General features: G+C 45.1%; 1 protein-coding gene across 2 annotated transcripts in view; it reads left to right on the forward strand.

The window, feature by feature from the left end:
- The first annotated feature begins 9,018 nt into the window (after positions 1-9,018).
- Positions 9,019-12,259, forward strand: part of GUCY1A1 (guanylate cyclase 1 soluble subunit alpha 1) — a 62,065-nt gene continuing 58,824 nt past the window's right edge. The window contains exon 1 of one of the 2 annotated variants that reach the window (XM_057547429.1): positions 9,019-9,540. The gene's annotated coding sequence lies outside the window, so the exon portion shown is untranslated. Of the gene's footprint in view, positions 9,541-9,746; positions 9,961-12,259 lie in introns of those variants that run through there. The other variant, XM_057547428.1, reaches the window with a different exon arrangement.

Below are 12,259 nucleotides of genomic sequence, written 5' to 3' on the forward strand. Positions count from 1 at the left end.
TATGCGTTTCTGAGCCAAAACCGTGCATCTGCAGGCTTCAGATCAGGAATACTTGGGAGAGATTGTGTTCTCCCCATTCTGAGTCAACACTGAAGAGACAAAACACGCCTGCAGGATTTCTATTGTGGTATCATTTCCTGTCCCCGCTGGTTCTGTCTTGTCCCCTTGTATCTGCTTCCACTGGCCCAGTCCTCTGTCCAGCAGCTACAGGTGATGACAGCCGAGGAATTCCAGCTACTCTGCTTCCTACCAGTGAAGCCTTTTTTTCTCTTTATTCCTTGCTGCAGCTTGTTACCCCTTCTGGACATCCGGCCTGCTTAAGCCCTAAAATCGTGCTCAAATTGTATCCAGCACTGCCAGGTGTTCTGTACCGGGGCGGGTGAGTGGTTCTCTGTACATCTCCTGAGGTGCTGCAAAGGGAAGCCCCTTTTATCACTTGCATCACTTTTATAATCAGACCAAAGTAGATGCTCTGGAAAGGAAGAAGAGTTTGGTAAGACACTACTTCCCCTAGGTCATATTGTCGACCGTTTAAACACAGTATTTTATAAATAGAAGAGAAGCACCCATAACTGTCATTTTCAGAAAGTGAGATTTCAACAAGTCTGCCTCTGCACAATTCGCAAGGTGATCCCTTAAGAGCATCTTAGTGTCCTTGGCAGTTTTGAGGTCTACGTGCTTCGTGTTTGCCAGAAGGAGAAGCAAACCTGCAACCCTTATGAGCAAGGATCAAAAGAAACGTCTTGTCTTTGGAAGTAAAGGGAAAAACAAAAGCGACAGTGGCACCCTTTGGTTAGATGTTTCTGGTACAGATTCATCGGCGCACTAGCACAACACATCACCAGGGCAAGTGAACAGTGGAAATTATCAGGCCTTCCTCCCAGGGGACTGCGCAGTGACAGGCATATTATTGTTCTCATACCATATTTTGCAGCCTTAAATTATGCAATATTATATTGGAAGCAGAAAAATGTTTATGTGTTACAATATTTGAAAGGAGAGAGGGCACTTTATTGACTAGAGTATACTTTTCATTCCTTTCACCGGTATCTGAAAAGTTGCAAACATGTCTTTCTACACAGCTGGCTCTTTCCCATAGGTCAGTAGGTCGTGTGACTTCGGAATGTTTCTCTTAAAACTTAAGGGCTCATAGACTTTCCCATATTTGTATTCAAATATAAAAACTCTCCTCATTTGGATTAAATGCATTCTTCTAAAAGTGATATTCTTTTAAGGCTGTGATTTTTTTTAACTCTGTTTCAATTCAGCTAATGCAGGACCCCCCTGAAATAGGAGACTCACATCCTGGCAAGGAAGATGTTTGGGAGCTTCACCTGCAGGAGCTCTGGGGTTACTTCCAAGTCCACTGACCAGACATGGCAGGTGCTAAGGGATTTTCAGGTCTTTGTAAAAGGCATACACGTAATTGATGCTTATTTTCTAATATGCTTTGCCATGAAGGGAAGCAGGGACCTGTCAAGCTTTATGACATTTGAAGAATTGGGATAAGGTTACCTGAGTGTGATTTCCTTAATATTTTCTTTTATAAGCAGCTTTATGAATATACTTCCAATGCTCTGCCTACCTGCTTCAGGAATCTTCCTTCCCCCGCTTCCTTTCTTCCTTCCTTCCCTCTCTCTCTGCCTCAGTCTCTCCCTCTCTTTCATTCTATAAATGCATAAATAAATGGAAATGCATGACTACGATTTAGTTAACCTTGCCATTAGGAAATAAAGCTAATGAAACTCATGTTCTCCACTGCTCACATGTAGCTTAAACAAGTCAGACAAGGAACTTAAAGGAGTATATAAACAGTTTGAAGTGCCAATGTTGAAAATCCTATTGCATAACGGTGTCGGGAATGTGTCCCCGCCCAGGGACTTCTTCACTAAGACAGCTTTACGACCAAGAAATAGTTAGTGTTTCTGATCGTGACCTTCAAATATCAGAGTGATCTACAGACGCTTGATAAAATGCAGGTTCCTGGGACCTGCCAGTACCCAAAGAATCTGATTTAATCAGCCTGAGCGGGGCTTTTTGTTTTGCATAATTAGTGAGCTCTTTGCAGAATGACCAGAGGCATTCACACCCAGGGTTCCGAACCAGGCCACCTGAGTTTGAGCCCTGCTTTTGCTGCTTGCTAGCTGTGTGATTTGGGGGAAATTGCTTAATCTCCCTACACCTCCATTTTCTTGCATGTAAAGCAGATACAGTAACAGTGCTCACCTCAAAGGATTACTGGAGGAAAGGAGTGACCCAACACACACAGTGCTTGGAACAGGGTCTGATACATAACTACATCTTGCAGTGCGAACTACTATGGTTCTTTCCTGACAATTAACATTTTAGAACCCCAGAAAAGAATTCATTCATCCTTCTCTTAATAACTTTGCTTGTTGCTGATGTTGTTTTCAGCTCTCGTTTTAAAGCCAACTTTATCAAGATACACGTACATACGATAAAACATACCCATTTTAGGTGTAAAATTCGATGAATTTCGATAAATGCACCCACCCTCAGCACCCCTACCACAATCATGTTGTGGAACATTCCCAGCACCAAGAAAGTCCCTTCTGTCCCTTTAGCAGCAATTCCCCGCCCTGGGTCCAGGCAACCAGGGGTCTGCCCTCTGTCACTACCAGATTGGTCTTACCCTTTCCAGAATTTCATGTAAATGGAAACATGCCATATGTACTCTTCTGTGTCTGGTTTTTTTTTCCCTCAGCACAATGTTTCTGAGATTCATCTGTGTTGCTGTGTGTGTTAGTAGTTCCTTCTTTTCCTCTGCTGAGTTCTATTTCATTGTATGGATGTACCATAATTTGCTCAGTCACTCATTTGTTGCTGGATATTTGAGTTGTTTCCAATTTGGAGTTATTATAAATAACTCAGATAACTTCTTTGTTGGCAGCTAGTTTAGTTTTTCTATTTAAGAAAGAGTAAAGTCAAGGACTCAGAAAACAGAATCTGTCTTCATATGATCAATTTTGGAAAGCCTAGAAGTCTTGCAAGAGCAAGATGCAGGGGAAGAAAAAGCAACATTGAAAACTACGTGTATTTTTAAACTAAGTTAGAATGGGAGCTTAACCTTAGCTGTGGACTCTTTTTTTTTCCTCTCTCTTTACAGAAAACATATCTTTGTGTGGCTGAACTGCTTTTTTTAAACTTGTCAGTTTTGCTCGTGTGAAATATCTTTTACTGGATAGAGTAAACATGGTTACACTCAAGAAATACCTTTGAACTAGTTTGTCAGATCTTTATTTTGCAGTATCCATTAACCCATTCATCTTCGGAACTTTTCATGTCACTGTTTCTACCTTATGTTTTCCTTTCAATTTCCTCTAGTCAATGCAGTTGTAAGTTATTCCTATGGGGGAAGCACTTTAAAAGCAGCATTAAATATATTGAGATCTATAGGATACCATTTTGGCCTCCTTTTTTTTTAATTTTTGTTTATTTATTTTTGGCTGCCTTAGGTCTTCGTCGTGGTGTGCGGGCTTCTCATTGCGGTGGCTTCTCTTGTTGTGGAGCAAGGGCTTTAGGCACGTGGGCTCAGTAGTTGTGGCTCATGGGGTTCAGTAGTTGTGGCATGCGGGCTTCAGTAGTTGTGGCTCACGGGCTCAGTAGTTGTGGACATGGGCTCAGTAGTTGTGGCTTGCGGGCTCTAGAGTGCAGGCTCAGTAGTTGTGGTGCACAGGCTTAGTTGCTCCGCAGCATGTGGGATCTTCCCAGACCAGGGCTTGAACCCGTGTCCCCTGCATTGGCAGGTGGATTCTTAACCACTGCATCACCAGGGAAGCCCCTTGGCCTCCTTTTGAAGCACAAACAATTTATGAATACCAGGGTTATGTAATGATATCAGGGCCAAAAGAGTCACTATAATTATTACTCTAGGACATCAAATTAAAATATGGGGATCTGTTGAGTCAATATATTTAACAGAGTTTTCAAATATGAGAATTAACAAAACCTCTCAGGATCGCCAAAGCACAAGGACGTTATGTTTACCCAGAAAAGGTGGCACGGCATGCTTAAACATCCAGATAAGCTGAGGATTTCCCAAACCACCAAGTCCTGGCTCCTTTTTGCTTCCTATCTCTCCCTTCAAGCTATCTCTCTCCTTTCACCTTTTACAATAAGCAGCAAGAGGAAACCAGCCTGTGCCTTCAACACATTGCTTAGAACTTGCCTCTGGTGAATGTCTAAGTATTCCTCGTTCCCGCATACCTGCGGACTACAATTCTGCTGAGTTCCTGCCACTGTATAAGGATCTCCTTTCCCCCGTTTTCCAATAACGGGTTCATTTCCAGCTGTGCCTTCACTGGCAGTGCTTTTACCATCCCTGCTCTGCCAGCTGACCATTTGTGACCTGTCAGGGATTCTCTAAGGTGATGGGGGTTTTCTCTGCCGTGCTTCTGACTCGTTGAGAGCAGAGTGAACGGCCGCACGTCTACTAACAGTACACGCAAAGCAACCTAGGCTTCCTAACAAATCATGCTCCACAAGATTCTTCCAGCCTACCCCCTCCAAAGCTGCTTTCACAGTTTAAGGTATTTTTTAGAGCAACACCCCACTTCCCAGGACCAAAATCGGTATTAATTGCCTATCGCTGCTGTAACAAATTGCCCAAATCTAGTTACTTAAAACAACGCACGTGTATTGCTTCACATTGCTGGGAGTCAGAGGTCTGAAGCGGGTCTCGCTGGACCAGATGCAAAGTGCTCACGTGGCTGCCTCCCCTCTGGAGGCTCAGCGAGAAGTGCTTTCCAGCCTCACCCTGTCCAGAGGCTGCGCGCATCCCTAGCTACTCACCCCTCTCCACCCTCAAGCCAGCAACTGCTGAGCAAGTCTTCCTTACACCGCATCCCTGTGGCTCTCTCTGCCTCAGACCCGGACTTTCTCGCCTCCATCTTTCACTTATAAGGACCCCGTGATTGGGCCCACACGGGTAATCTGGGGTAATCTGCCCACCTCAAGGTCCATCGGTTACAATCCTAATTCTGTGTGCAAACTTAACTGCCCCTGGCCATGTGCCACGAAACATAAGCTATTCACAGGTTTCAGGGATCGGGACACGGCATCCTGGGGCCGGGGTGGAGGGCGTGAGGGCATTAGTCTGCCAACCACCCTACTGAACGCTGACAAACACCATCTGTTTTGAGAAAATATAATGAACTCTATTTCCGTCCCCACTGGAATCTCTTAAAGCCCACGTTGCTTCGTGAACGTGTATATCAGGACCAGAAATTTAGGGGCTCCGACCTCCTGCATTCTGCTTTCCTGAATTAAAACCTCACATTCCAAAAGAGACGTGCGATGCTAATGTGGTCCCAATGATTGATCACAGGTTACCAGGGCAAAAGACATCTAACTAGGTGCGTTTCAAACAAATTGAAAGTAAATGACCTTAAGGAGGAAAAAAGAATAATAAAGAGAAAAACAAAGATAATGAAGTTTGACAAGTTACCTTGATGTGATAAACAGTACGGTCAATGGTTTGTTTGCTAAAAAGTAAAGAGAAGTTCTACCTCTGACATATTTTTTAAAAGTACATGTACACTAGCGTACAATTTCCTCACATTTCTTCCCTCCCACCCTCTCCCTTTTCTCTCTAAATTCCTTTGGTTTGTGAACTTGTGGTTTTTGTTTATGAACTAGGCCAAGAAGCCAAAAAGATGAATCCATTAGTCGCATTAGTTGATTTGAACTGATATGGTAATAAAATCCCAGAAAAAAAGAAAGAGGCTTGCTCTAAAAATCCCCAGGTTTAAACAGATTCATAAAACCCATTTCCAGGTGGAGTATACTTAGTGAGCCGACTGCAGACCAGTGCTTCCAAAGCTGTAATATGCATACGAGTTACCCAGGATTTTGTTAAATAAAAGTTCTGATTCGGTAGGTTTGGGGTGAGGCCTGAGGCCTGTATTTCTGACAAGATCACAGGTCATGGAGTTGCTGCAGATACACAGGCCACACTCTGAGTAGCAAGGAGTTAGATCGCACCTCTGATTGCCATTGTCATCTGCAAATGTGAAAAGAATACACAATTGAATGCTTGTGTGCTGTTGCCAATTGTGCCTACAGGAAAAACAAAGCATCTTGAGAAGAAAAACTTGAGCTTTTCTGCCTGAGGGACAAAGTTACGGAAAGTCGCTTTAAACTGAATATTTGTCCTTGTTAACGTTTTGATGAAGTTGTCATGACAACTTTCCTATTCTCAATAAAGTGGAGGCAAGTAGGTTTTAACCTATACATCATCTGTAAGACAGAACAGATCTCAAAGATGATGAAATATTCAGGTGTTCATTCATCCATTCAATGATTTTACCGAGTCCCTACTGAGATGCATGTTCTTTGCTAAGCACTTAGGCTGGAAAGACTACTTCCCAACATCAAGGAACTCTTAGTAATTTTTCAAGGCATATCAGTCATCCAGATTAGAGAATGTCTCTCACAATCACGCTTTGGTGGTTCCTGTACCGCAGGTCGGTTGCTTTTCCCACACACCCTATAGAGAATGGGGGAGGACCACAGGCAGACCTCTTTTTAGTACGCTTCCCTTTATTGCGTTTTTTTACAGATTGAAGGTTTGTGACAACCCTGCATCGAACAAGTCTATCTGTGCCGTTTTTCCCACAGCATTTGCTCACTTCATGCCTCTGTGTCACATTTTGGTAATTCTCACAATATTTCAAACGTTTTCATTATTATTGTATTTTGTTATGGTGACCTGTGATCAGTGATCTTTGACTTGCTACTAAGACTCACTGAAGGCTCATTGATGGTTAGGATTTTTTAGCAACAAAGTATTTTTTTAGTCAAGGCAGATACATTGTTTTTTAGACATAATGCTATTGCATACTTCATAGACTACAGTGTAGTGTAAACATAACTTTTATATGCACTAGGAACAAAAAATTTGTGTGACTCGCTTTACTGTGATATGTGCTTTATTTTGGCGGCCTGGAACTGAACCCACTATGTCTCTGAGGAATTGCCTGCACAAGACACTCTCTACCTGAGAGCTACCCTTGGTGAAACTGGGTAGGTCCTGGTAGAAAGTACTGAGGTTAAATGTAGTCCTTACCAAGGAGTCTGTGTGCCTTAGAATTTGAGGCTGGTAAAGGCAAGAATGAATGGGTCAAGCAAGTCATGATCCAGGATGAAGGGTATGTTGACAAGAGTAATGACAGTAGAGGAAAACAAAAAACAAAAAAACAGGTTTTATATGAAGCTGCAATGCATGACAACTAGAAGGCGGGCAAATGAGGCCATCTGGACTCAACTTACCTTTCTACCTCATCTGCCTATACTTTTTTTGGTGTACTTTGCAAATGACTCCCTTTTAAATTTATTTTATTGAAGTATAGTTGGTTTACAATGTTGTGTTAATTTCTGCTATATAGAAAAGTGATTCAGTTATATACATACATATACATTCTTTTTTATATTCTTTTCCATGATGGTTTATCACAGGATATTGAATATAGTTCCCTGTGCTGTACAGTAGGACCTTGTTGTTTATCCATCCTATATATAATAGTTTGCATCTGCTAATCCCAAACTCCCAATTCATCCCTCCCCCACTCTCCTCCCCCTTGGCAGCCACTAGTCTATTCTCTATGTCTGTGAGTCTGTTTCTCTTTCATAGATAAGTTCATTTGTGTCATATTTTAGATTCCATATATAAGTGCTATCACATGGTATTTGTCTTTTTCTTTCTGACTTACTCTTAGTATGATAATCTCTAGGTCCATCCACTGTTGCTGCAAATGCCATTATTTACTTCTTTTTGATGGCTGAGTAGTATTCCACTGTGTACATGCACCACATCTTCATTATCCATTCATCCATTGATGGACATTTAAGTTGCTTCAACGTCTTGGCTACTATAAATAGTGCTGCGAACATAGGGGTGCATGTATCTTTTCGAATTACAGTTCACTCCGGATACATGCTCAGGAGTGGAACTGCTGGATCATATGGGAGTTCTATCAATATTTTTAGTTTTTCAAGGAACCTCCACCCTGTTCTCCACAGTGGCTGCACCAGTTTATATTCCCACCAACAGTGGAGGAGTGTCCCCTTCTCTCCACACCCCCTCCAGCGTGTGTTACTTGCAGACTTGATAATGATGGCCTTTCCGACCCTTGTGATCGCCACTCCCTTTATGAACATCAGGGCCCTGCCTTCCCACCTCCAAGCCTTTGCTCACAAGTTTGCCTCTGCCGGGAAAACACAGAAGACAAACACTTCCTCTATTTTATCTTTTCCCAGATATTATCTGTGCTGTAAGGCCTGACTCCACTGCCGTCCTGATATGAAATAGTCTCCTGTCAGAAGGTGTCTGCGTTTCCTCTGAGCTTTCAAATCATTAGCTTTATCTTTCTTAAAATACGATGAAATCCTCTTTCAGTTATGCGGTACTGGGTACTTCTTACTTATTTGTTTCCTCCTAGGACTTAAATTCTCTGAAGACAAAAGCCCTTTTGACCTAAGAGATTATCATGCATCGGGTGTAGAGAAACAGATGGTTTCAGAGATGGCAGAGCCAAAAAATGCACACTTATAGCTCTAGACCAGTTGCCCGATACTAAGGCAAATTTTAGTTAAATGCCTTTTTTTCTTATTTAAATGTCTTTTTTCTTATTTAAATGTATGTTTATTCTGACTGATGTTTGCCTTGAGGACAGCATAGTTGTCAAGGCTGCGAGATGAGTCTAAAATGGAGAGATTATGTGGGTAAGTTTAGGGAGAAATATACGAATTGGAGATAACCACGAACCATGTATCTCAGAGTTCCTGGGTTTGAAGAAAGATCGCATAATAATCATGATTAATTATGAATTCAAAATGAAACAGCATAATGAGCTTTTTTGAGGTCGGAAAGGTGACTCAAAACATTTATATAAGAACTTTTTTTTCTGTTCTGGAATACACACACACACACTCACACACACTGCACACCCAACAAACAGAACTAAAGGTACCGAGCCAAGCAGAATCAGGACCTCACTGGAAAGATGTAAATGCTCTGCAGCCATAGAACTGCATTTGCAAAGGAGCAGATCGGCTTTAACCTGAGAACCAGGGCACGAAAACCATCCATGCAGAGACATCAGTTTCCCAGCAGAAATGCTGGAGTTTCTAACTACGGAGAACTGAGGTTTTTCCGGCCCAGTGCATAGTGGAAAACATTGTTTTTTAAGTCGGCCAAATCTTCCTTGCGTTCCCTCCCTCCTTCTCCTTTCTCTTCCTTTGTCCCTGTTCCCTGGTCGCCGTCTCCACACAGCAGCTGCTGGGCAGGCGACGGGGCGGCTGGAGGACTCAGTCCCCCTGCGCTAGAATGGTCGCAGAGGGTGACACTCAGCCCCGAGCTGGCTTTCCAGGAGCAGGTTTCGGTGCAGCTTCCCTGCACTTCGGCTGCTAGAGTCCACGCGGAGAGCAGGGAGCCGCGCGGGAGCCCCCCGGCCCCAGGCGGCCGACACTCGCGGGAGGGCGCGCCGCGAGCGCACAGGGGCCCGGCGTAACCTCACCATGGTGCGTTCCAGCCGCCGCTTGCTTTCTCAGCCTTTTGGTGCAGGGAAGGGGAGGGGTTCCGAGAAGACCGCGGGGAGAGGCGCTGCGAGGGATCCTTGGGGCTGAGCGGGGGGAGGAGAGAGGGAGGGAGAGCGGGAGAGAGAGCGGAGCCCGGGGCCGGGGCTGCCTGAGCGTGGGCGCCGCGCGGGAGCCGGGTTCGCTGCGCGCCGCGCCCGCCCCGCCTGTTGAGCGGCAGCCGGGAAGAAGCGCGGCGGCCGCCGGCGGTGGGGACAGCGGCGCAGGGACCGGCAGGTGCCGCCGCCGGGCCCCCCTCTGCCGCCCGCCGCCCACTCTCCTCCTGCGCGGGCGGCGCGGAGCTGCGAGGCGCGCCCCGGAGCTGCCGGCAGCCGGAAACGCAGCCCGAGGTCGGGACGCCCCCGAGTAAGTGGTCGCCGCGCGCCCTCGCCGGCCCGGGCTCCGGGGCGGCCCTCTCCGCGGCCCCCCGCCCGGGCCCTCGCGTGCCCCCCAGGAAGCCCTCCTGCGCTCGCGGGGCCGGGCCCGGTTCCCACGCCGGGGGCAGCTCCGCGCGCCGGGGCCCCGCGGCGGCCGAGGGCGGAGGGCCCGCGGGGAGCGAGGCCGCGCCGGCGTCCCCGCAGCCTCGTCCGGCCGCGCTGCGCGTTGAGCGGTTCGCGCTCCTGGGGGCCGGGCGGCTGCGACCCCGGGATCGCTCAGCGGGGCCGCCGCGAACTTCCAGGGGGGCCGCCGGGCTCCGCCGGGGAGTGTGCGTGTGCGCGCGTGCGTGTGTTTGTGCGCGCGCGCGTGTCTGTGCACGTTTGCGCGTGCGTGTGTTTGTGTGCGCGCGCGCGTGACTGTGCGTGTTTTCGTGTGCGCGCGCGCGTGCCTGTGCGTCTGTGTGTGTGCGCGCGCGTGTTAATTACTGCTTGGGGATCCGATGCCCACTGTGACCGCGGCGCCCTGGGGAGCGGTGGGCGTCGGGCCGGTGCCCGCAGCCTGTCCCGGGTGGGCCGAGCAGCCTCGCGGCGGCACTTGTGTGGGCGCTCCGCTGCAAGTGGTCATGTGATTTCGGGTTATGCATTCCGCGCGTCTTTCCTTAGCTCCCTCGTTTCCCAGGGTCGCGCCTTCGTTTTGCACTTGGTGAACAGTGTGTATCTTCTGAAGTAAGCCAGATGGTTGAACGTGTCGCTTAATTGTGACTGGGGCGTCTTGGTTTCCATCACACTGAAACCCCCTGGAATTTTAAGTAGAACAGGTCGTATATACAGTTTTAAATTAGAGCTTCATTTATAGCATACCAGGGTCAGTCCTGTGATAGTGATTTCATCAAATGCTTACCTCCCAACTAGAACTGCTCTTGGGAGGAACATCGTTGACCCTCTGACGACACGTGGATAAGCGCTAGAGCCTTCAGTGATGGATGTAGATTTTTATACCTTGGTTCCTAGTGTGGGACTAATCCGTTGCTTTTCCTAAAACGGCTGTGTTTTTTTTGTTTTCTTTGGGAGTTGTCATTTCAGGTACTATATTATGAAGAGTGACAAAAATCAATAATAACAGCAATTAACAGAAATATGATGTCTAAAATTTCGAAGCAAATCTTAATTTGTCAAAAAGCCATGTTAACAGTGTTATGCTTTTGGTGGAGTTTGCCCGTGTAGTCTGTGCTCTCTGTTCAGTTATTACACAGCTCGGTCTGTGGATTGCTTCTGGGGATCCTGAAATTGTATTTAAACGTTTGAGTCTCTGCATTTTTAGGGAGATAATCCAGAGTCCTCAGATATCTAAAGGGATCTATGACCCAACAAAAAAATAAGAGGCACGCAGTTAAAATAAATAAGCTATACTTTTCATGTCAAAACAGTAGGCTCTTTACATAAAGCCTGTAGACATAAAGTAGTAGGAAAAATTCTAGAATAATTATTGGTACAGTAATTAAACATCTCATATAAAACAGACCCACTTGTATGTTTTTAAATGTATCAACGAGGAAACTTAAGTAGCTGAAGTTTATTTAATAGAAATTTGTAATGAATAGATGGGTATTCTGTTTTTTCTTGTGCTGTAGGATCTTTTTTCTAATGTATGACAGAGAAAATAAGAATTTTATTTTTCTCTCTTTGAGACCCAACACAAATAGAAAGTACTTACGCTTGGTGTGGTGTTTCATAGTGTATGAATATAAAAAGCCCCTTTAAGTCCCCGCTACTAGGTATCCAGGTATAAAATAACATGTCCAAGATACTTTTTTGTCGTTCTTGAGAATGTAGAAGGAGACGTAGCTTCACAAGGTTTGGTCCTCAAATCTCATGTAACTATGGCTTATAAAATGATCTTGTGTTAAGGCATTATTTTAAAAAACTTTTAAAATTAATATTGGACTAAAGACTAAAGAAGTAAGTGATCACTCAAATTGTTATTTCCATTATGAATGTTAGATTTTCCAGGAAGTTGCTTAGTTTTCCTTTTATTTGCTAGGATATATAACTTTTGTATCATTGATTTTTATACCACTTAATTATAAATATTTACCCAAGCAACTCTTCTTAAACATTACAGTTTATTACTTTTCTGCATATTTGTAGAAACAGTTGCTTTTCTTTCTAAAATATCAATAATTTCACTGGCTTTTAGTCTCTAGGCCATCTAGATGTTTTCAGTAAATATTCGTTAGGTGCCTGTGCAGCAGTTTTGGTTGGGGCTCTCCATCTTGATACAAGAAAAT

The sequence above is a fragment of the Balaenoptera acutorostrata genome, chromosome 5 (genome assembly GCF_949987535.1).
Source record: "Balaenoptera acutorostrata chromosome 5, mBalAcu1.1, whole genome shotgun sequence".
Taxonomy (NCBI): Eukaryota; Metazoa; Chordata; class Mammalia; order Artiodactyla; family Balaenopteridae; genus Balaenoptera; species Balaenoptera acutorostrata.